General features: G+C 43.6%; 2 long non-coding RNA genes across 2 annotated transcripts; both read left to right on the top strand.

The window, feature by feature from the left end:
• Positions 1 to 949: 949 nt before the first annotated feature.
• On the top strand, positions 950 to 16,934 carry LOC116982393. Its single transcript, XR_004414450.1, has 3 exons — positions 950 to 1,693; positions 15,338 to 15,341; positions 16,924 to 16,934. It is a non-coding gene; the product is annotated as an uncharacterized LOC116982393 (long non-coding RNA).
• A 2,453-nt stretch (positions 16,935 to 19,387) lies between these two features.
• Positions 19,388 to 25,973, top strand: LOC116982931. Its single transcript, XR_004414559.1, has 3 exons — positions 19,388 to 19,398; positions 25,599 to 25,623; positions 25,827 to 25,973. It is a non-coding gene; the product is annotated as an uncharacterized LOC116982931 (long non-coding RNA).
• The last annotated feature ends 227 nt before the right edge of the window (positions 25,974 to 26,200 follow it).

Below are 26,200 nucleotides of genomic sequence, written 5' to 3'. Positions count from 1 at the left end.
CCCCCCCCCCCCCCCCGCTTTAAATTCCTGTGTGGAGACTAATACGTCCATGTTAAATGGTCAGCTCAGAGAAGAACGCTGCAAAGACTCGGCAGGTCGGGCATCATCCATGCAGAGAGACAGCTGGTGTGGGTGGCTGCAGCCATGGGGGCCGGGAATGTCTTGTACAGTGACGGGGCATTTGTACAGTTTCTGATGGCAGAGTAAAATAAAGTGATCATTCACCAATGACAGGTACAGCAACACCAGGGTTCACAGTACACCCACCCCCACACCCACTCACAGAGCACACCTACACATGACAATGACCAGTGATGGGCCGGACATCCACACACCACCAGCCGCAGCGGCAACATCGGGAATGACTCAGCAACAGAACCGGCGACTCTGTAACCGGGAGTGCGTTGGCTGGCTACCTCCCATCCCTTTCTCCCCAAGCTGGCTGCATCCCATCCCTTACTCCCCCAAGCTGCCTACCTTCCATTCCCTTACTCCCCCAAGCTGGCAAACTCCCATTCCCCTTACTCCCCCAAGCTGGCAAACTCCCATTCCACTTACTACCCCAAGCTGGCTACTCCCTTTACCCTTACTCCCCCAAGCTGCCTACCTCCCATCCCTTACTCCCCCAAGCTGGCTGCCTCCCATCGCTTACTCCCAAGCTGGTCGCCTCCCATCGCTTACTCCCCCATGCAGGCAAACTCCTATTCCCCTTACTCCCCCAATCTGGCAACCTCCCATTCCTGTTACTCGCCAAATCTGGCTACCTCGCATCCCTTACTACCCCAAGCTGCCTACCAACCATCCCCTTTCTCCTCCAAGCTGGCTATCTCCCTTCCCTTACTTCCCCAAGTTGGCTCCCTCCCTTTCCCCTTACTCCCCCAAGCTGGCTACCTCCCAGCCCTCATTCCCCCAAACTGGCTTCCTCCCATCCCTTACTCCCCCAAGCTGGGTCCCTCCCATTCCCCTTACTCCCCCAAGCTGGCTCTCTCCCATTCCCCTTACTCCCCCAAGCTGGCTACCAGGGCCTCTGAGAGGAATTTTATCAGTGGGTACAAAGTTTCTTTCGGGCCCCCTTGCCTTCTCCATTAGTCATCCTGTTTTGATTCACTACAGTTTTATGTAATGAGCCAAAAGGGTATGGAAGATGAGAGAGGGGTGGAATGGAGTGCTCTGTTGATTTTCTGCATTTGATACCTTATGCCCCTATACTCCCTCCATGATAAATATAAATATAAATAAAAGGATCAGAGAGAAGAAAGCACTTTTATTTTGAACATCTTTGTTTATGCTGCAATACAGATAAGGAGAAATAATTCACATTGAAACATCCTTTTATATTTCAATGCAGATCAGATAATCAGAAGACATAATTATTAGTAAAAAGTAAAACAAGGCTTAGTATTTACTTTAAATAAAGAGCTTTTCTGACCTTTTTTTGTGGAAAAAAATTTGAATCACAGCATGAAAATGTATTGTTCTGGCAATGTTTGATTCAATACTTAGCCTGGCCAAATCCACAAGACATTCCTGAGACATTGTAGATCTTTAATAATTCTTAATCAGCTTGAGTGTGCCAAATGACCTCTCTGCAGAAGCTACTGTTGCTGGAATTGTGAATAGTATTCTTAAGCTAACACAAACATTTGGAAAGAGATCACCAAGTCTGTACTCTGTCAACAAGTTCAACAGATCTGTGCATTTACAATATTTGCTTTATGTACTGAGGGTAAATGTTGCATTCCTTTTGCAAAATCATTACCGTTAATGTCAGCAGGATATTGCTCTGATAAAGATAAAGCTTTTCTCTCCACATCACTTTGACATGGTGAGATATTTCCGCAAGTTTTTCTGCCAACTGTCTAACAGCATTGAAGCGGACAGTTAATCCTGCTATAACATTGTCTACCAAAACGTAAAACACACACTTTCTGAACACACCTCTTCTGACGTATCATCTGTGCCATTCATTTCCTCCAAGTCAGCATCATGTGTGCTGTCATCGTGCGGCCTTGCCCTCTTGCGCCCAACTCCACCGCATCGTAGGGAGAGTTTTATTTCTATCTTTAGGTTTGACGCAACCAATTTTGCTTCATTCCACATGGACTTCCAGTTGTTTCCAAGTGTTGTCAGATCTGTGAGGAGAGTTTCTATGTTTGATGCTTCAACATCCATGTGGCATCTCTAGTGTGGATGACCTTGTTGCAAATATCTATGCCAGCTAATATTTTGTACCACACAGCTGATATTAGCACACAGGCAAAAGATGTCACATATAATAAAATTCCATGGACTTCATTTCTTGTTTTGCCTGTCAAATTTGCTGCATCACTGACACTTCCGATTTAACCTTCTCCTTGTCAAATTGCAGATTAAAACTAATCATATTATGATCACTACCTCCTTTACACCAAGTGGTTCCTTTACCTCGAGTTCTCTTATCAAATCTGGTTCATTGGACAATACTAAATCCAGAATTGCCTTTTCTCTGGTCGGCTCCATTACAAGCTGCTCTAAGAATCCATCTCGGAGGCATTCTACAAACTCTCTTTCTTGGGGTCCTGAATCAACCTGATTTTCCCAGTCTACCTGCATATTGAAATCCTCCATCACCACAGTGGCATTACCTTTGTTACATGCCAGTTTTAACTCCTGCTGCAACTTACACCGTACATCCGGGCTACTATTTGGGGGTCTGTACATAACACCAATTAGTGTCTTGTCTTTACAATTCCTCAACTCAATCCACAGTGACTCTACCTCGTCAGTCCCTATGTCTTCCCTCGCAAGGAACTGAATTCCATCCCTCACCAGCAGAGCTACCCCCCCTCCTCTGCCCACCTGCCTTTCTATAGGATGTATAACCCTGAATATTAAGTTCCCAGGCCCGATCCTCCTGCAGCCACGTCTCAGTAATCCCCACAATGTCATATCTACCAACCTTTAACTGAGCCTCAAGCTCATCTACTTTACTTCTTATACTTCACGCATTCATATACAATACTTTTAATTCCTTACGCATCTCACCTTTCACATCGATCCCTATTACACTTGGCCATACTCTCCTATCCCTTTGTGAGCTTCCTTTCCCGTTAATTCTGGGATCATTAACCATCCCTTTATTCTCTCCCTTTAACTCCGTCCTTGACTATCCCATTTGACACCCCCCTCCCTCTTATTTAGTTTAAAACCACCCGTGTAGCAGTGGCAAACCTGCCTGCCAGAATGCTGGTCCCCCACCTGTTAAGTTGCAATCCGTCCCTTTTGTACAGTTCCCCCTTACTCCAAAACAGATCCCAGTGGTCTAAGAATCTAAATCCCTGCCCCCTGCACCAGTTCCCCAGCCACACGTTCAGGTCCGGTATTTCCCTGTTCCTGCTCTCGCCAGCACGAGGAACTGGAAGCAAACCGGAGATAACCACCCTGGAGGTCCTGCTTTTCAGCACCGTTTGTGCCGACATGCACTACCACTTCTGGCTGTTTACCTTCGCCCTTGAGGATTTTCTGCACTCTGTCCGTGACATCCTGGATCCTGGCACCAGGAAGGCAGCACACCATCCTCAAATCCCGTTTGTTGCCGCAGAAACCCGTCCATACCTCTCACAATGGAGTCTCCAACTACAATGGCGTTGCCTGACGTTGGTCTCTTTGGTTTTGGCTCAACAGCCCTTTTTGCTTCGCAAGCCAGTCCGCCGCTCAGTGTAATAACGTCTTCTGTCCCGACAGCTTCTAAGTGGGTGAACCTGTTCACAAGAGGTACAACACCCGGGGACCTTTGCATTCCATCAGGGGCGGAAAACCCAGGGGGGGGGCAGAGGGGACACATCCCCCCCATGTTTTGAGAGGTGGGGGACATCCCCCCCCCCCCCCTACGTTTTGTGATCCCGACTTTAAAATCTTCGCTTTTAGCGCTGATTGACCTCCGAAGCCTCGCGCTTGTGTGTGAGTGTGCGCATGCGCGCGTGGCCGCCAAAAAATTGTGGCCCCCGTCCCCTCCATGTTTCCTTCCCTTTCTCACTGTCTCCCACCTTCTCTCTTCCAGTACCTTCGATGTAACAATCTTACTGTAGGACTTGTCGAGGAACAACTCAGTTTCTCGGACGAACCTGAGGTCATCGACTTGTTTCTCCAGTTCCCCAACAGTCCTTCAGGAGCTCTACCTGGATGCACTTCTCACATTTGTAGCAGCCAGAGGCACCTGCAGTGTCCTTGACCTCCCACATACTGCAAGCATCACACTGAATCAGCTTGCTTGACATCTCCTTCTTTCGTCTCTCCCTCTCCAGCGTTTGGTGTTATCTAAATGGTGGCCGACTAGGAAAAGGGGAGATGCAGCGAGACCTGGGTGTCATGGTACACCAGTCATTGAAAGTAGGCATGCAGGTGCAGCAGGCAGTGAAGAAAGCGAATGGTATGTTAGCTTTCATAGCAAAAGGATTTGAGTATAGAAGCAGGGAGGTTCTACTGCAGTTGTACAGGGTCTTGGTGAGACCACACCTGGAGTATTGCGTACAGTTTTGGTCTCCAAATCTGAGGAAGGACATTATTGCCATAGAGGGAGTGCAGAGAAGGTTCACCAGACTGATTCCTGGGATGTCAGGACTGTCTTATGAAGAAAGACTGGATAGACTTGGTTTATACTCTAGAATTTAGGAGATTGAGAAGGGATCTTATAGAAACTTACAAAATTCTTAAGGGGTTGGACAGGCTAGATGCAGGAAGATTGCTCCCGATGTTGGGGAAGTCCAGGACAAGGGGTCACAGCTTAAGGATAAGGGGGAAATCCTTTAAAACCGAGATGAGAAGAACTTTTTTCACACAGAGAGTGGTGAATCTCTGGAACTCTCTGCCACAGAGGGTAGTCGAGGCCAGTTCATTGGCTATATTTAAGAGGGAGTTAGATGTGGCCCTTGTGGCTAAGGGGATCAGAGGGTATGGAGAGAAGGCAGGTACGGGATACTGAGTTGGATGATCAGCCATGATCATATTGAATGGCGGTGCAGGCTCGAAGGGCCGAATGGCCTACTCCTGCACCTAATTTCTACGTTTCTATGTCTATGTTTCTATGTGTGGCATCCTCCCTCAGCCTCCTCGCTGAAGACTCACAATTTTCTCACTGGGCACTTCCCTCGACAGAGCCACACGCGTTGAGCAAGTCTTGCTTATATCAGATGCTAAATTGCCACCTATTCCTATTCCAAAACGTCACGTATCCCTTATTCTCCAGAGACCCGCTGAGTTATTCAGGCATTTTGTGTCTATCTTTGGTATAAATCGGCATCTGCAGCTCCTTCCTATATAGTCGGGATCATACTGACTTCTTGCATCACGGCCTGGTTCAGTAACTCGAATGCCCAGCAACAAAGGTGATTGCAGAGCGATGGACCCTGCCCATTCCATCACCGGCTCTGACCTCCCCACCACACACACTACCTGGTCCATCACATACTGACCCCCCCCCCCCCCCACCATCAAAGGTCCATCACGTACTGACCCCCCCACCATCGAAGGTCCATCACCAGCTCTGACCTCCCCACCACACACTACCTGGTCCATCACAGTAGACAATAAGTGTAGGAATAGACCATTCGGCCCTTCGAGCCAGATCATGGCTGATCATCCCCAATCAGTACCCCATTCCTGCCTTCTCCCCATATCCCTTGACTCTGCTATCTTTAAGAGCCCTATCTAGCTCTCTCTCGAAAGCATCCAGAGAACTGGCCTCCACCGCCCTCTGAGGCAGAGAATTCAACAGACTTACAACTCTCTGGGTGAAAAAGTGTTTCCTCGTCTCCGTTCTAAATGGCTTACCCCTTATTCTTAAACCGTGGCCTCTGGTTCTGGACTTTCCCAAAATCGTGAACATATTTCCTGACTCTAGCGTGTCCAAACCCTTAATAATTTTATATCTTTCAATAAGATACCCTCTCATCCTTCTAAACTCCAGAGTATATAAGCCCAGCCGCTCCATTCTCTCAGCATATGACAGTCCTGCCATCCCAGGAATTAACCTTGTAAACCTATGTTGCACTCCCTCAATAGCAAGAATGTCCTTCCTCAAATTAGGGGACCAAAACTGCACACAATACACCAGGTGTGGTCTCACTAGGGCCCTATACAACTGCAGAAGGACCTCTTTTTGCTCCTGTACTCAACTCCTCTTGTTATGAAGGCCAACATGCCATTCGCTTTCTTCACTGCCTGCTGTTCCTGCATGCTTACTTTCATTGACTGATGAACAAGGACCCCCAGATCCCATTGCACTTCCCCTTCTCCCAATTTGACACCATTTAGATAATAATCTGCCTTCCTGTTTTTGCTACCAAAGTGGATAACTTCACATTTATCCACATTAAACTTCATCTGCCATGCATCTGCCCACTCACCCAACCTGTCCAAGTCACCCTGCATTCTCATAGCATCCTCACAGTTCACACTGCCACCCAGCTTGGTGTCATCTGCAAATTTGCTAATGTTACTTTGAATCCCTTCATCCAAATCATTGTAAATAGCTGCGGTCCCAGAGAAAAGAGAAAAAAAGACGCCTAAATGAGGTGCAAATGACGGCCAAGTGGGCAGGCCCTTTACTGCAGCACTCTGTGAAACGTCACCTATCCATGTTCTCCACAGATGCTGCCTGACTCGCTGAGTTACTCCAGCACTCTGTGAAACGTCACCTATCCATGTTCTCCACAGATGCTGCCTGACCCGCTGAGTTACTCCAGCACTCAGTGAAACGTCACCTATCCATGTTCTCCACAGATGCTGCCTGACTCGCTGAGTTACTCCAGCACTCTGTGAAACGTCACCTATCCATGTTCTCCACAGATGCTGCCTGACTCGCTGAGTTACTCCAGCACTCTGAAACGTCACCTATCCATGTTCTCCACAGATGCTGCCTGACTCGCTGAGTTACTCCAGCACTCTGAAACGTCACCTAAAACAAAAAACTATACAAAACTAAAGGCTATAAACTCAACTAAAGACTAAAAACTAAACTAATCCAAGCTGAACTCAACTGAGGTCCTCCTGCAGTTACTGCTTCCACCACAAGACCTGCCCCTCCACCTATCTGTGTAAGCAGGTGAAGTACATTAGCACCTTTATAATTAATGAGCCGATGAATACCACAGCTCCGTACAAGTGCCCTGGGGCAGATTAAATCTCTCCGTCTCCTGAAGTCTGATCACTGCGCAACGACAGAATAAATGCCCCAAGGATGACATTTAACCTCTGACGGTCGCAGTGTGAAGTGTAAAGAATGTAAATGCAGTCACACGGTGAACCTGCAAAGTCAATTCCATCAACAAAGCATTCAATTAATTCCTGGTTGGGGCAGAATGTGATGAGTCATAAGAATCACGCAGCGTGGAAACAGGCCCTTCGGCCCACCGAGTCCATGCCAATCACCAATCGCCCGATCATACACACGTTTAGTTTAGAGATACTGCGTGGAAACAGGCCCTTTGGCCCAACTTGCCTACACCAGTCAACATGCCCCGTCTGCACTAATCCCACCTGCCTGTGTTTGGCCCATATCCCTCCAAACCTGTCCTATCCATGTACCTGTCCATGTCTTTAAGTTTGCTATAAATACATTCTGAATCTTGTAGACTGACCTGCTGAGTAATGGCAACAATTCTGTCTTAAAATTGGAGATGTTTTATTATTTGTCACTTCATTTTGTATATACATTTTTATTTAATTGAGGGTCGGCAAGATTGTGCAGCGGTAGAGTTGCTGCCTCACAGCGCCAGAGACTCGGGTTCCATCCTGACCACGGGTGCTGTCTGTACGGAGTTTGCATGTTCTCTCCGTGACCTGCGTGGGTTTTCTCCAGGAGCTCCGATGTACTCCCACACTCCAAAGATGTGCGGGTTTACAGGCCAATTGGCTTCGGTAAAAATTGTATTTTGTCCCCAGGATACTGTTAGTTGCTGGCCGGCACGGACTGGGTGGGCCGAAGGGCTTGTATCTCCAAACTAAACTAAACTAAATCAGTCTATTGTGAGCATATATTCTGCAACCGAGCATATTGTAGTCCTGAGTGAAAGATGGGGCAGCAGCAGCAACTCGACGGGTCAGGCAGCATCTGTACAAGGGGGTGGATAGATGGTGTTTTGGGTCGGGACCCTTCTTGTGGCATGGATCCCACACACCAAGTACTATTATGATTATGATTATGAAAATATCTCCTTCTCTCGCTCCCCTCTCTCTCCTCCCCCTCTCTCTCTCCCACCCTCCCCCTCTCTCTCTCTCCTCTCACTCCCTTTCTCTCCCCCCTCTTTCTCTCCCTCTTGTTTTTTTCTTTTTCAAAGACTTTATTCAGCACAAACGCATAATACACATCAAAAACACATTCAGAGGTTACAATACATCAAATAATCATTATAATACAATGATACGGTCATTATTTACAATGCTCAATCCCACACGGTGACCAGCGCCCACAGAAGGCCTCCAGAGTCCCCGTGGACACAGCGTGTTCCCTCTCCAGGGACACGCGAGCATGGACATAGGTCCAGAAGAGGGGCAGGCAGCCGACTCTAGCATGACCATCGACTGCCCGCTGCCTGGACCCGCGAATGGCCATCTTGGCCAGGCCCAGGAGCAAACCAACAGGGATTTCCCCCCCCCCCCCCTGCCTTGTGTCCAAACACTAGAATCATGCGACTAAAATGCAACCAGAACTTGAGGAACAACCCCTTCAGATATTGGTTCAGGGGCAACAACCACTCACACTCCATATACTTCTTAATAATGTGTCAATATCATTATTACTTCACATCTGCGGCCAGGATGTGACATTGGCGACGAGGATATTTCGGATATTTGGATATTTTGGATTCTGAATCCGTGGCTTCGAGCTGGTAAAAAATCTTTCTTTTAAAATGGCGGTTGCTGGAGCTGATTTCTTAGCACTGCGTGGAGTTGCACACTTCGATCCGACGGGTGATGCAAGGACCGTCAGCATGAAGTGGAATGCTTGGCTGGAGGAATTTGAAGCTTACGCCAATAGTCGAGGGCTCTTTCATGGTGAGAATATGCTGGGGCAGAAACATAGAAATTAGGTGCAGGAGTAGGCCATTCGGCCCTTCGAGCCTGCACCGCCATTCAATATGATCATGGCTGATCATCCAACTCAGTATCCCGTACCTGCCTTCTCTCCATACCCTCTGATCCCCTTAGCCACAAGGGCCACATCTAACTCCCTCTTAAATATAGCCAATGAACTGGCCTCGACTACCCTCTGTGGCAGAGTTCCAGAGATTCACCACTCTCTGTGTGAAAAAAGTTCTTCTCATCTCGGTTTTAAAGGATTTCCCCCTTATCCTTAAGCTGTGACCCTTTGTCCTGGACTTCCCCAACATCGGGAGCAATCTTCCTGCATCTAGCCTGTCCAACCCCTTAAGAATTTTATAAGTTTCTATAAGATCCCCTCTCAATCTCCTAAATTCTAGAGAGTATAAACCAAGTCTATCCAGTCTTTCTTCATAAGACAGTCCTGACATCCCAGGAATCAGTGGGTGCAGGTGCAGCGGAGAGCGTTGCTTCTCTTCACCGTGGGGCCAGCAGTTTGAGAAATTTTTAAAACACTCCCTGATACCGGAATGAAGGAGGACTATATGAAAGCCGTTGATGCTTTGAACAGTCATTATGTGGTGGTGCCAAATGCTAAATTTCAACGCCATTTATTCCGTAAAACAATGCAGGAAGAGGGTGAGTGTTGCTCAGTTTGTGACGAGACTCAGACAGGTGTCTGTTGGATGCAAATATGTAGCTAATATTGTGGAAAACCAGAAATTGGATCAGGTTGTCCAGCATTGCAGGTCAGACAAGCTCAAGAGAAGGCTGCTAGAAAAAGGAGGTGAGTTTTTTTTTTTTTTAATATTTTATTTTATTAGAAGTAAGTACAGTCATATGGCACCAAAGTGCCTAATATATATTTTCATAATACATTTTATGTACAACTTCTTTTTTTTTTTTGTTACACTGAAAAAAGATTAGAATAAGAAAAAGAAGTTAGATAGTAAAGGATAGAAAGATGTGAAATATATAGTGTGTGAAAAAAGAAAACGAGTAAATGAAAAAAGTTGAGAGAGAGAATAGAGAGAAGAAAAGAAAAAAAGAGGAGATCATTATTTATAGTCTTGACCAACCCTCGTCCAGTCCTGAAACAGTTATTTTTTACAATTGTGTTGCACCATATGATTCCAAAAAAACGACGAATGGAGACCAACTCGTTATGAATTGGTCTGATTTATCCATTAGGAGGAATCGCATTTCCTCAAGATGAGCGGTGTCCAACATACTTGCAATCCACATTTTAAGCGTTGGTATTGATGTACCCTTCCAAAATTTAAGAATTATTTTTTTTGCTATTATTAAACCATAGTTAAGGAATAGATTTTGAGATGTGTTCAATTTATTCCCATCTTCCATTACGCCAAATATAATCATTTCAGTATTAGGTTCCATTCTTGTCTTGAATAATTTTGTAAATATTTCAAAAATATCATTCCAAAATCTATAAAGTTTTATGCAGGAGACTAAGGAGTGTGTTATAGTTGCCTTTTGGGCTAGACATTTATCACAAGTGGCGGATATATTTGGATAAAATTTGTTCAATCTTGTTTTTGAGTAATATAATCTATGTACAATTTTAAATTGAATTAAATTATGTCTTACATTAATTGAACATTTGTGAATATATATCAGGTATTTTTCCCATTTAACCTTCGTAATTTTTATCATTAGTTCCCGTTCCCACTCTTCTCTAAGTACCTCTGTCGATGGTAGGTCTATATTTAGAATACTATTATATAAATATGATATTAATTTTTGTGAGTCAGCTTCAATATTCATTGCCTCTTCCAATAAGTCAGGAGTTACTTTTTGATATCCTTGTATATATTTTTTCACGAAATCGCAAATCTGAAGATATTTAAAATATTGGTTGTTTTTCAATTTAAATTTTAATTGTAATTGTTGGAATGATAGTAAGTTTCCCATTTCATACATATCCCCGATCCTTCTAATTCCGAGACTTTCCCATTGGTTATATGTCTTATCAATAAGAGATGGTTTAAATAAAGGGTTATTCGCTATTGGCATTAACAGTGATAGATTTCTTAATTTTAAAGATAATTTTATTTGTTTCCAAATTCTTATTGTACCATATATAATTGGGTTCTTCTTATATATTGTGTTATTCAGTTTTTTTGGGGAGAAGAGGATCGTTCCTATATTACTAGGATGGCAATCCTCCTTCTCCATTTTTATCCATTCTGTCTGTTGGGTAGCACTATCCAACCAATAAATCATATTCTTAATATGCACTGCCCAGTAATAATACATAAAATTCGGAAGTGAAAGTCCCCCGACCTCTTTTGGTTTACATAAGTGTTTTTTTGTGATTCTATGTGATCTATAGTCCCAAATATAATTAGTAATATTAGAGTCTAATTTAAAAAAAAAGTATTTTGGTATATATACCGGTATAGATTGAAATAGGTATAGTAATTGTGGTAGGAAGATCATTTTTATTGCATTTATTCTACCTAATAATGATAAGGGAAGTGTTTTCCAAAATTTAATCAACGTATTAAGTTTATTTAATAAAGGCATGAAATTAGCATTGAATAATGCTTTATATTTTCTAGTAATCTGAATACCCAAATATTTAAATTTTTCTGTTGCGATTTTAAAGGGGAACTTCAGTAAGTGTGTAGGTTCTTGAGGTTTTAATGTCATGATTTCACTTTTATTCCAGTTTATTCTATATCCAGAAAAAGACCCAAATTCCTCTATTAAGTTTAATAAATTTGGTATGCTCGTTTGTGACTTTGTAATATATAAAAGTATATCGTCTGCATATAATGAGATTTTATTCTTTGAGTCTCTGGTATTATAGCCCTGAATATTCGGATGAATTCTTATACTTTCAGCCAGGGGTTCTATCATAAGGGCAAATAGCAGGGGTGATAGTGCACATCCCTGCCTATTACCCCTTGATAGTTGAAATTTTTGAGATAACATGTTATTAGTTAAAATTCTTGCCATCGGTTTATCATATAATAATTTTACCCATCTTATAAAATTCTCTCCCATATTAAATTTTTGTAGTACTTTATATAAGTATTGCCACTCTACCTGATCAAATGCTTTCTCTGCATCCAAAGAAATAATTGATATATCTTCTTCCTCTACTTTATGCGAGTACATTATATTAAACAGACGTCTCAGATTATTAAATGAGTATCTTTTAGGTATAAACCCCGTTTGATCAGGGTTTATCAATTTACTAATATATTTGCTTAATCTTCTTGATAAAATCTTTGCTAAAATTTTCTGATCTGTATTTAAAAGTGATATAGCTCTGTACGAGCCCGGATCTTCTAAATCTTTATCTTTTTTTGGAATAAGTGTAATAGTTGATTCTGTTAGTGTTTCAGGTAGTTTGTTTTCTTTAAAAGCATGGGAGTATAAATTAAATAAATAAGGGGTTGTTATCTCCTGAAATTTTTTATAAAATTCATTATTAAAACCATCTGGTCCCGGTGTCTTACCATTTTTCAGCGATTTTATTGTTTCACCTATTTCTTTGATTGTAATTTGAGCTCCTAATTCCTCTTGTTCCAAAAGGTCCAGTATTGGAAGATTACAATTATCTAGAATTTTTTTTATTTTACTATCTTCTCTTTTAATTTTAGATGTATATAAGTTTTGATAAAATTGGGCAAATCTATTATTAATATCTTTAGGTAGTATTAGTAATTCTCCTTTCTCTGATTTAATTTTGGTTATAGTATTTTCCTTTTCTTGTTTTTTCAATTGGCGAGCTAAAAGCTTATGTGGTTTGTCACCAAACTCAAAATGTTCCTGTTTTGTCATTTGGAATAGTCTTATTACCCTTGCCGATAAAATTCGATTAAGTTTAAATTTCAGTAATATTATCTTATTGTGTTTATCTGTCGTGGAATCTTTGGCATTATCCATCTCTAACTGTCTGATTTCTTGTTCTAACAACAATTGTTCTGTCTTATTCTTTTTATTTTGAAAACTTTGTTATGAAATTATAATTCCTCTCATAAATGCCTTAAAAGTTTCCCATAATAAAGAAGGCAAAGTACCTGGTATATCATTTGTATCGAAAAAAAGTTCCATTTGTTGTTTTAAATATTGATAGCCTTGCACGTCATTTAAAATATGTGTATTAAACCTCCAAAAAAAATTTTTGCCCGGCATTCCCTCAAATTTTACTGAAAATGTCAACGGGGAGGGATCTGAGATACTACTAATGTGGTATGTTGGGTTGTTTGTATATGGCATTAATTTCATATCCACTAAAAAATAATCAATTCTTGAATAAGTTTTATGCACCGAAGAGTAAAACGAGTATTCCCTTCCAACTGGATTAGCAGATCTCCATACATCTATTATATTCGTATTTTTTATATATGTATTTAGAAGTTCGCTAGTTTTAGATTTTAAATTACTCTTCTTTTGTTTTGCTGATTTATCTAGATATGAATCTAAAACACAGTTAAAGTCCCCCCCTATTATCACATTTTGGTAATTAAACTCTGATATTATGTCAATAATTTTATCAAAAAAGTGGGGGTTATCAAAATTCGGAGCATAAATATTTATCAAAGTTAGTGGGGTTGCATAAATTTCACCCGAAACTATAATATATCTTCCCTCTTTATCTGATATGGTATTCTTTAATTTAAAAGGAATACCTTTCCTAATAAGAATAGCTGTACCCCTAGATTTAGAAGTAAATGAGGAGTAGTATGTTTGGCCTATCCAATTCGCCTTTAATCTTATTTGTGTTTGTTGTTTCATGTGTGTCTCCTGCAAAAACATTATGTCGCTTTTCAACGATTTTAGTTGGGCAAAAATTTTACCCCTCTTAATTGGTTCGTTGGCACCCCGTATATTCCAACTACAAAATGTAATTCCTCCATTCTTTATTTGTCTATCGTCTTGCATTGTAAATCAGGGTAATATTCCTGAATCATATGGTGCAAACAAATACCTCAGAACTTTAGGACTTGGGTGGTCATCCCGGTTTATTAGATTTATATTGCAAGAAAAAGGAGGTGAGTTAAACCTTAATAATGCTTTTCGATTGCAGCAGCATGAAATTGAAAGATTCCAAGACTGGGCAAGTTAACCATCTGTCCTACAGTAGACCAAGAAGTATGCCCAATTGTGAGATCGAGTGTTACAGGTATGGCAACAAGGGTCACATAGGGAACGATGCATGTTGTCCAGCAAAAGGTAGAACATGTAGGAAATGTGGAGAGAAAGATCATTTTGCAAAGAAATGTAAAAGTAAGCTCAGGGACAAGACAAGTGATTACAGCAAGAAAGGGAAGTCCATGAAAAGATAGACAGACCTTGGCAGAAAAATAAGGGTCATGTCCGTCATGTAGAAGATGATTTCGGAAGTGATGAAGAGAGTGATGAACATAGAGACATAGAAAATAGGTGCAGGATATTGGTGGTGAGCATGTTGGTAAGCATGAAGCTGGTGAGCATGAAGCTGGTGAGCATGAAGCTGGTGAGCATGCTGTTAAAAGGAATGATCAGTTTGCATTGAATGAGAGCCATCACGAGAAAGTTGCAGTGACCATCGGAGGTGTTACAGTGCCAGTGATTGTAGATTCTGGTAGCAACAGCAACGTAATTGACAGGTCACTTTAGGAATGCTTGAAACAGCAGAAAATCAAGTGCACGTCAAGGAGGTGTAGTAGGAAGTTAAATCCATACACCGCAACTCAACAATTGCAGACCATTGGATATTTCACGGCTAAAGTAGAAGTCGGAGATAGAAAAACTGAAGCAGGATTTGTGGTGATAGAGGAGAAGGGAGAAGCTCTGCTGAGCAGAAATACAGCTCGAGAGCTGGGAGTGCTTCACATCGGCGTGTATGTAAATGCAGTGCAGGTAAAACAAGAGAAGAGGTCCTGAAAGAAGAATTTAGGGAGTTAGGTAGAGAGTTAAGGAGAAGGACTGCAAAGGTAACAATCTCAGGATTACTGCCTGTGCCATGCGACAGTGAGAGTAGGAATGGAGCGAGGTGGAGAATAAATGCGTGGATGAGGGACTGGTGCAGTGGGTATGGATTCAAGTTTCTGGATCATTGGGACCTCTTTTGGGGAAGGTGCGACCTGTACAGAAAGGACGGGTTGCAAGTGAACTCGAGGGGGACCAATATCCTGGCGGGGAGATTTGCAAAGGCTACTGGGGAGACTTTAAACTAGTATGGTTGGGGGGAGGGAATCAAATTGGGAAAGCTAGCAGTCAGTGTGTGAGGCAGGAGGCAGAGAATGGTAGCACTCTGACCCAAAATGTAGGGGAGAGAGAAGAAAAGACAATAAACAGAGAATAAGAGAGGGTGGGTTTCTTAAATGTGTATATTTTAATGCTAGGAGCATTGTAAGAAAGGTGGATGAACTTAGAGCCTGGATTGACATCTGGAAGTATGATGTTGTGGCGATCAGTGAAACATGGTTGCAGGAGAGCTGTGATTGGAAACTAAATATTCCAGGATTTCGTTGCTTCAGGTTTGATAGAATTGGAGAGGCAAGAGGTGGAGGTGTTGCATTGCTTATCAGGGAAGATATTACAGCAGTGCTTTGGCAGGATAGATTAGAGGGCTCGTCTAGGGAGGCTATTTGGGTGGAACTGAGAAATGGGAAAGGGGTAGCAACACTTATAGGGGTGTATTATAGGCCGCCAAATGGGGAGCGAGAATTGGAAGAGCAAATATGTAAGGAGATTGCAGATATTAGTAGTAAGCACAAGGTAGTGATTATGGGAGATTTCAATTTTCCACACATAGACTGGGAAACACATTCTGTAAATGGGCTGGATGGGTTGGAGTTTGTAAAATGTGTGCAGGATAGTTTTTTGCAGCAATACATCGAAGTACCTACTAGAGAAGGGGCTGGACCTCCTGTTAGGAAATGAGATGGGTCAGGTGGCAGAGGTATGCGTTGGGGAACAGTTCGGGACCAGTGATCACAATACCATTAGTTTCAATATAATTATGGAGAGGGTCAGAACTGGACCTAGGGTTGAGATTTTTGATTGGAGAAAGACTAGCTTTGAGGAGATGCGAAAGGATTTAAAAGGAGTAAATTGGGACATTTTGTTTTATGGGAAGGATGTAGAAGAGAAATGGAGGACATTTAAAGGTGAAATTTTAAGAGTACAGAATCTTCATGTCCCTGTTCGGTTGAAAGGAAATAGTAAAAATTGGAAAGAGCCATGGTTTTCAAGGGAAATTGGACACTTGGTTCGGAAAAAGAGAGAGATCTACAATAATTATAGGCAGCATGGGGTAAATGAGGTGCTTGAGGAGTATAAAGGAGACTGGATAGACTTGGCTTATACTCGCTAGAATTTAGGAGATTGAGAGGGGATCTTATAGAAACGTACAAAATTCTTATGGGGTTGGACAGGCTAGATGCAGGAAGATTGTTCCTGATGTTGGGGAAGTCCAGGACAAGGGGTCACAGCTTAAGGATAAGGGGGAAATCCTTTAGGACCGAGATGAGAAGAAACTTTTTCACACAGAGAGTGGTGAATCTCTGGAACTCTCTGCCACAGAGGGTAGTTGAGGCCAGTTCATTGGCTATATTTAAGAGGGAGTTAGATGTGGCCCTTGTGGCTAAAGGGATCAGGGGGTATGGAGAGAAGGCAGGTACGGGATACTGAGTTGGATGATCAGCCATGATCATATTGAATGGCGATGCAGGCTCGAAGGGCCGAATGGCCTACTCCTGCACCTATTTTCTATGTATCTATGTATCTATAAAGAATGTAAAAAGAATCTTAAGAAATAAATTAGAAAAGCTAAAAGAAGATATGAGGTTGCTTTGGCAGGTAAGGTGAAAGTAAATCCAAAAGGTTTCTACAGCTATATTAATAGCAAAAGGATAACGAGGGATAACATTGGTCCATTAGAGAGTCAGAGTGGACAGCTATCTGCAGAGCCAAAAGAGATGGGGGAGATATTGAACAATTTATTTTCTTCAGTATTCACCAAGGAGAAGGATATTGAATTATGTGAGGTAAGGGAAACAAGTAGAGTAGCTATGGAAGCTATGAGATTCAAAGAAGAGGAAGTACTGACACTTTTGAGAAATATAAAAGTGGATAAGTCTCCAGGTCCGGACAGGATATTCCCTAGGACATTGAGGGAAGTTAGTGTAGAAATAGCAGGGGCTATGACAGAAATATTTCAAATGTCATTAGAAACGGGAATAGTGCCGGAGGATTGGCGTACTGCGCATGTTGTTCCATTGTTTAAAAAGGATTCTAAGAGTAAACCTAACAATTATAGACCTGTTAGTTTGACGTCAGTGGTGGGCAAATTAATGGAAAGGATACTTAGAGATAATATATATAAGCATCTGGATAAACAGGGACTGATTAGGAACAGTCAACATGGATTTGTGCCTGGAAAGTCATGTTTGACTAATCTTCTTGAATTTTCTGAAGAGGATACTCGGGAAATTGATGAGGGTAAAGCAGTGGATATTGTATATATGGACTTCAGTAAGGCATTTGACAAGGTTCCTCATGGAAGGTTGGTTAAAAAGGTTCAATTGTTGGGTATTAATGGTGGAGCAGCAAGATGGATTCAACAGTGGCTGAATGGGAGATGCCAAAGAGTAATGGTGGATGGTTGTTTGTCAGGTTGGAGGCTAGTGACTAGTGGGGTGCCACAGGGATCTGTGTTGGGTCCACTGTTGTTTGTCATGTACATCAATGATCTGGATGATGGTGTTGTAAATTGGATTAGTAAGTATGCAGATGATACTAAGATAGGTGGGGTTGTGGATAATGAAGTAGATTTTCAAAGTCTACAGAGAGATTTATGCCAGTTGGAAGAGTGGGCTGAAAGATGGCAGATGGAGTTTAATGCTGATAAGTGTGAGGTGCTACATCTTGGCAGGACAAATCGAAATAGGACGTACATGGTAAATGCTAGGGAATTGAAGAATGCAGGTGAACAGAGGAATCTGGGAATAACTCTGCACAGTTCCCTGAAAGTGGAATCTCATGTAGATAGAGTGGTAAAGAAAGCTTTTGGTGTGCTGGCCTTTATAAATCAGAGCATTGAGTAAAGAAGTTGGGATGTAATGTTAAAATTGTACAAGGCATTGGTGAGGCTAATTCTGGAGTATGGTGTACAATTTTGGTCGCCTAATTATAGGAAGGATGTCAACAAAATAGAGAGAGTACAGAGGAGATTTACTAGAATGTTGCCTGGGTTTCAGCAACTAAGTTACAGAGAAAGGTTGAACAAGTTAGGGCTTTATTCTTTGGAGCGCAGAAGGTTAAGGGGGGACTTGATAGAGGTCTTTAAAATGATGAGAGGGATAGACAGAGTTGACGTGGATAAGCTTTTCCCACTGAGAGTAGGGAAGATTCAAACAAGGGGACATGACTTGAGAATTAAGGGACAGAAGTTTAGGGGTAACATGAGGGGGAACTTCTTTACTCAGAGAGTGGTGGCGGTGTGGAATGCGCTTCCAGTGAAGGTGGTGGAGGCAGGTTTGTTTTTATCATTTAAAAATAAATTGGATAGTTATATGGACGGGAAAGGAATGGAGGGTTATGGTCTGAGCGCAGGTATATGGGACTAGCGGAGAATACGTGTTCGGCACGGACTAGAAGGGTCGAGATGGCCTGTTTCCGTGCTGTAATTGTTATATGGTTATATGTTATATGGTTATATGATGACATGAGATAGGAATTTCACTCAGGAAAATTGAAAGGCCAGCAAGTGAAGTTAGCCATTGATGGAAATGTCAAGCCGATAGCTCAACTGGTGCGGAGAACGCCATTTGGACTTCGTGGAAAAGTAGAAGCTAAAATCAAGGAGTTGATTGATCAGGACATTATTGAACCAGTTGAACGTTCGACACCATGAGTGGGTCAAGTAGTGATTGTGCCAAAACCCAATGATGACATTAGACTGTGTGTTGACATGAGGAGAGCCAATGAGGCAATAATCAGAGAAAGACACCCAATCCCTACGGTGGATGAGGTGTTACAAGAGTTATCAACCAGTAAAGTGTTCTCCAAAATTGATCTCAAGTGGGGATATCACCAATTGGAAATACATCCTGAGTCTACAGAGGTGACAACATTCGTCACTCACTGCGGATTGTACCGATACAAAAGACCGATGTTCGGAATCAATGCTGGCCCGATATCTATCAGTATGAAATCCACAAGTGATTCAAGGTGCACCAGGAGTAGCAAACATATCAGATAACATCATCATCCAAAGCAGTACATTTCCTCATCAGGAGATGGGAAGTATTTTGTTTAAATGCTAATTTTACATATAATACGGCACGGATGACTGACGTCTTGAAGTTCATTTTCGAATAGGTCTTTGACAAAAATTAAGTTGTAGTGCCATTAACTGTGCCAAACGTGCCTTCTCATCATATTTGCTGCGGGGAGCGGGACCCACTCTGTCAGATTTCACCCTCTGATATCCAGATTTATGAAGGGTATCTTAAACTCAAAACACCCCAGGCCCAGGTACGCAGAGATATGGGATGTTAACACGCAGCTTCACCGGTAGGCTCCAGCTACATCCCTGTCCTTGGTCAAACTCACTTACAAAGTGGTTATGCTCATGGCACTGGTTTCAGCGCAACGGGTCCAGTCATTGCAAAGCTGCGACTGGACAGGATGGTTACATCTGCAGGCAAAATAACATTTTATGTTTATGACTTACTCAAGCAGATAGACCAGGGGCATCAGGTCTCAAACTAGATTTGTTGGCATATCCCATGGACCTTCGGTTGTGTGTGGTCACACATCTACACCAGTATGATAAGGTCACTAAGAGCCTTAGATACTCTGAATTAGCAAGGTTTGTTAGTTACATAAAACCTCATAAGAAGGTATCAGTACAGACCATCTCCAGGTGGTTAAAACGGGTTCTTGCTTGTGCAGGAGTGAACACTGACATTTTCAAATCTCACTCCACCAGGGCTGCAACAACATCTGTAGCAGGGTTATGGACGTTCTGCTGGACCACATCCTAGCGGCTGCAGGATGGTCAAACGAACGGTCTTTCCAAACATGTTATAACAAACCCATTGCCAGGCCGGGAGTATTTGCCAACCCTATGTTAGGTTCTGTTTTATAGTTTCCTCCCGGATGAGAGGCATTACTATTATTATTATTTGTTCATTAAAAATCATCAGCAGGTCTATATCTATGTCATGTCTGAAAGCATTATTAATGTTCACTTATCCTTGGTCAACTGATGCAGTGTGTGACGCATGGACTCGTCTTCACTGCATGAAATCACAGAGCTTTGAAATCTTCACGTAGTCACTCACGTGACTCCGAAGTAAAATAGTAAGATTAAATGAGTACTTACCAGTTTGAAGTTTGATCTTTATTTTGTGACGAGTTACGATGATGGATTACGTGCCCTTCGCTCCCAACCCTCTCTCATAAAGGTCAGCTGGTAGATCTAGTTTCTCGAATCTTCCTATATTCAGTTCAACAACTGTTATCTGTGATTTCACACCGCTGCTTTGAAGATTGACGCGCTTGCGGACTGGCGGGCTCTTCACGTAATCCCTCATCGTAACTCCTCACAAAATAAAGATCAAACTTCAAACTGGTAAGTTCTCGTTTAATCTTACTATTATAAAAGATGAGATAGCCGAACATCTGGATAGCAATATCAGGATCGGTCTGAGTCAGCATGGATTTACGAACGGGAAATCATGCTTGACTAATCTTCTGAAATTTTTTGAAGATGTAACTAGGAAAATGGATAAGGGAGAACCAGTGGATGGAGTGTACCTGGGCTTTCAGAAAGCATTTGATAAGGTCCCACATAGTAGATTAGTGGGCAAAATTAGGGCACATGGTATTGGAGGTAGAGTGCTGACATGGATAGGGAAGTGGTTGGCAGACAGGAAACAAAGAGTAGGGATTAACGGGTCCCTTTCAGAATGGCAGGCAGTGACTAGTGGGGTACCGCAAGGCTCGGTGCTGGGACCGCAGCTATTTACAATATACATCAATGATTTGGATGAAGGGATTCAAAGTTACATTAGCAAATTTGCAGATGACAACAAGTTGTGAGGAGGATGCAGGGTGACTTGGACAGGTTGGGGGAGTGGGCAGATGCATGGCAGATGAAGTTTTATGCAGATAAATGTGAGGTTATCCACTTTGGTAGCAAAAACAGGAAGGCAGATTACTATCTAAATGGCGTCAAGTTGGGAAAAGGGGAAGTACAACGGGATCTGGGGGTCCTTGTACATCAGTCTATGAAAGTAAGCATGCAGGTGCAGCAGGCAGTGAAGAAAGCGAATGGTGTGTTGCATTTATAACAAGAGGAATCGAATATAGGAGCAAAGAGGTCCTTCTGCAGTTGTACAGAGCCCTAGTGAGACCACACCTGGAGTACAGTGTGCAGTTTTGGTCCCCAAATATGAGGAAGGACATTCTTGCTATTGAGGGAGTGTAGTGTAGGTTTACAAGGTTAGTTCCCGGGTTTGCGGGACTGTTATATGCTGAGAGAATGGAGCGGCTGAGCTTGTACACTCTGGAGTTTAGACGGATGAGAGGGCATCTCATTGAAACATAAGATTGTTAAGGGTTTGGACATGCTCGAGGCAGGAAAAATGTTCCCGATGTTGGGGGAGTCCAGAACCAGGGGCAACAGTTTAAGAATAAGGAGTAAGCCATTTAGAACGGAGACATATAACATATAACAATTACAGCATGTAAACAGGCCATCTTGGCCCTTCTAGTCCATGCCGAACACTTATTTTCCCCTAGTCCCATCTACCTGCACTCAGACCATAACCATCCATTCCTTTCCCGTCCATATACCTATCCAATATATTTTTAAATGATAAAATTGAACCTTCCTCCACCACTTCCACTGGAAGCTCATTCCACACAGCTACCACACTCTGAGTAAAGAAGTTCCCCCTCATGTTACCCCTAAATTTCTGTCCCTTAATTCTCAAATCATGTCCTCTTGTTTGAATCTTCCCTACTCTCAATAGGAAAAGCTTATCCACGTCAACTCTGTCTATCCCTCTCATCATTTTAAAGACCTCTATCAAGTCCCCCCTTAACTTTCTGCGCTCCAAAGAATAAAGACCTAACTTATTCAACCTTTCTCTGTAACTTAGTTGCTGAAACCCAGGCAACATTCTAGTAAATCTCCTCTGTACTCTCTCTATTTTGTTGACATCCTTCCTATAATTAGGCGACCAAAATTGTACACCATACTCCAGAATTGACGAGGAAACACATTTTCTCACAGAGAGTGGTGAGTCTGTGGAATTCTCTGTCTGTGGATGCAGGTTCTCTGGATGTTTTCAAGAGAGAGCTAAATAGGGCTCTTAAAAATAGCGGAGTTAGGGGATATGGGGAGAAGGCAGGAACGGGGTACTGATTGTAGATGATCAGCCATAATCACATTGAATGGCGGTGCTAGCTCGAAGGGCTGAATGGCCTACTCCTGCACCTATTGTCTATTATCTATTTATTAGCCAGGTATGGAATGGAATGCTATTTATTGTCATTCAAACCTAGGTTTGAACAAAATTACATTTACTCCAGTTTTTTACATTACAAAAAAACCCAAGACCCACACTTAACACAGATTACATAAACATCCATCACAGTGAGTCTCCAACACCTCCTCACTGTGATGGAAGGCAAAGTCTTATCTCTTCCCTTTATTCTTCACCCGCGGTCCAACTGCAGCGTCTAGGCTAACTGGGGCTCTGATGTTAAAGCCCCCGGCGGACGATGGTAAATCCTGTGGCCATTTGGCCACGCCGGGCGATGTTAGGCCCCGGCTCCATGTCCTTTAAACCCCGCGGATCAAGCAGACCAACCAGTCCAGCTGTCCAACTGCAGCGTCTAGGGAAACTGTGGCTCTGATGTTAGAGCCCCCGGCGGGCGATGGTAAGCCCCGTGGCCACTAACCCGCACCGGGCAATGTTCAACCCCGCGATTCCAGCGGGAGAAGCTGCCGTTGCGGGAGCTGCGAAAAGCCGTCTCCCACCAGGGACCTGGAGCTCCCAATGTTACTGTCCACCGGGCTTGCGGCCGGAGCTTCCGAAGTGGCAAAGTCGGGTCGCAGCCGAGCACCACCACAGCTCTCCCCGCTCCGAAGACGGCCAGCTCCACGATGTCAGGTCCGCAGGCTCCGCGACTGGAACCCTCAGGTTGGTCCCGGCCAGATGCTGCCACAGGCTCCACGATGTTAGGCCCAACGACACCGGAGACCCGACCGGGAAAAAGTCGGGTCCCCGTACAGGGAAGTGACTAACGGTTTCCCCCACATCCCCACCTCCACCCCCCACATATACACAGCTAAAAAATAATTAAAATTAAGCTCAAAACATACATTTAACAAGACAAAAAAAAAGGCGGACGACTGTAGTCGAGCCGCTGCCGTTAGGCGCCGCCACACCACAAATGTTTTGCAACATACGAGGAATTTCATTTGCCATACAGCCATACCAATAAAAAGCAACAAAACACACCAAAGTCACGGTGGCGCAGCGGTAAAGTTGTTGCCTTACAACAAATGCAGTACTGGAGACCCGGGTTCGATCACGACTACGGGTGCTGTCTGTACGTTCTCCGCATGACCTGTGTGGGTTTTCACCGAGATCTTCGGTTTCGTTCCACATTCCAAAGACGTACACATTTTGTAGGTAAATTAGCTTGGTAAATGTGAAAATTGGCCCTAGTGGGTGGAGGATAGTGTTAATGTGCGGGGATCGCTAGTCGGCGCGGACTCAGTGGGCCGAAGGGCCTGTTTCCTCGCCATATCTCTAAACTAAACAAAATACATTTTAACATAAACATCCACCACAGTGACTCCTCTTGCAAGATTATTGAGGGATACTAAGATAGGAGGGGTTGCGGGTAATGAAGAAGAGTTTCAAAGTCTACAGAGAGATTTATGCCAGTTGGAAGAGTGGGCTGAAAGATGGCAGATGGAGTTTAATGCTGATAAGTGTGAGGTGCTACATCTTGGCAGGACAAATCAAAATAGGACGTACATGGTAAATGGTAGGGAATTGAAGAATGTAGGTGAACAGAGGGATCTGGGAATAACTGTGCACAGTTCCATGAAAGTGGAATCTCATGTAGATAGGGTGGTAAAGAAAGCTTTTGGTGTGCTGGCCTTTATAAATCAGAGCATTGAGTATAGAAGTTGGGATGTAATGTTAAAATTGTACAAGGCATTGGTGAGGCCAATTCTGGAGTATGGTGTACAATTTTGGTCGCCTAATTATAGGAAGGATGTCAACAAAATAGAGAGAGTACAGAGGAGATTTACTAGAATGTTGCCTGGGTTTCAGCAACTAAGTTACAGAGAAAGGTTGAACAAGTTAGGGCTTTATTCTTTGGAGCGCAGAAGGTTAAGGGGGGACTTGATAGAGGTTTTTAAAATGATGAGAGGGATAGACAGAGTTGACGTGGAAAAGCTTTTCCCACTGAGAGTAGGGAAGATTCAAACAAGGGGACATGATTTGAGAATTAAGGGACTGAAGTTTAGGGGTAACATGAGGGGGAACTTCTTTACTCAGAGAGTGGTAGCTGTGTGGAATGAGCTTCCAGTGAAGGTGGTGGAGGCAGGTTCGTTTTTATCATTTAAAAATAAATTGGATAGTTATATGGATGGGAAAGGAATGGAGGGTTATGGTCTGAGCGCAGGTATATGGGACTAGGGGAGACTATGTGTTCGGCACGGACTAGAGGGGTCGAGATGGCCTGTTTCCGTGCTGTAATTGTTATATGGTTATATTATTATATGGATTGGACACGCTGGAGGCAGGAAACATGTTCCCGATGTTGGGGGAGTCCAGAACCAGGGGCCACAGTTTAAGAATATGGGGTCAGTCATTTAGAACGGAGATGAGGAAAAATTTTCCCACCCAGAAAGTTGTGAGTCTGTGGAATTCTCTGCCTCAGAAGGCAGTGGAGGTCAATTCTCGGGATGGTTTCAAGTGAGAGATGGAGCTCTTAAAGATAGCGGAGTCAAGGGATATGGGGAGAAAGCAGGAACGGGGTACTGATTGTGGATGATCAGCCATGATCACAGTGAATGGTGGTGCTGGCTCGAAGGGCCGAATGGCCTACTCCTGCACCTATTGTCTATTGTCTCCATGATGTTAGACCGCAGAGCGACCGGAGATATGATCCGGACAACTTTGGCAAGGAAACAGATTGAGAAAAAGTTTCCTCCGACCTCCCCCGCACATAAAACAAACCAGAGAACATTATCACCAACTTTTAAAACACACTAAAAATAACAACAAAAGACGAAAGGACAGACAGGCTGTAGGCGAGGCAGCCATCGTGCGGTACCCCTAGTGGGCAGCCCACGGCCGCGGGGAGCACCGCGCATTTTAACGTTCACTCCCCCCTTTCCGCACCCTCCAGCTGCCAACAAAATGGCCGCCACTCCCGCCGTCTCAGCGACCCCCAGGGTTAGTCAGCGTCACAAACCTCGCCGTAAAGTCTGTGCCGACTTCTCCAGCGGCGAGGAAGATGATGGAGAAGATGATTGAGGTGAATCCCTCTCCAGAGGGAGCGGAGAGGTTAACAGAGAGGGAATGTAGGAACCAGAGGGGGGTGGGGAGGGTCACAGGGACGGGGAAAGGGGGTTTAGAGTGGGGCGGGTTCACATGGTTGGGGAGAGGGGGTTCAGAGGGGGGGGGGGTCACAGGGACGAGGAGAGGGGGTCTCTCTTTCATACTCACTCCCACCCACAGACGTGTCGGTGATGGATTGCGAGACCCCCCGTGTTGTCACCGATACGTCGGTCCGGACAGAGACGGGGGTCATGGGCTTGGAAATGATTCACCTCACGAACAGAACCTGGTGTGGGAGAGAATGGGGGGACAGAGAGAGAGACAGGGAGTGTGTGTGAGAGAGAGAGAGTGTGTGGGGACGTTGCAAGCATTTGGATTTGGACCGCATTTTGTGACCCGGGTCCGGCTTCTGTACGCTGCAGTGGAGTGTCTTGTGAAGGTTAATGGTTCGTTGCTGGCTCCCATTCACTTTGGGAGGGGGGTACGCCAGGGGTGCCCCATGTCTGGTCAATTGTACTCGGTCTTTGTGGAGCCGTTCCGGTGTCTTCTTCTTC

The sequence above is a fragment of the Amblyraja radiata genome, chromosome 17 (genome assembly GCF_010909765.2).
Source record: "Amblyraja radiata isolate CabotCenter1 chromosome 17, sAmbRad1.1.pri, whole genome shotgun sequence".
NCBI classification, from domain to species: Eukaryota; Metazoa; Chordata; class Chondrichthyes; order Rajiformes; family Rajidae; genus Amblyraja; species Amblyraja radiata.
The sequence above is the reverse complement of the archived record's forward strand: the minus strand, read 5'-3'. Positions and strand labels throughout refer to the sequence as shown.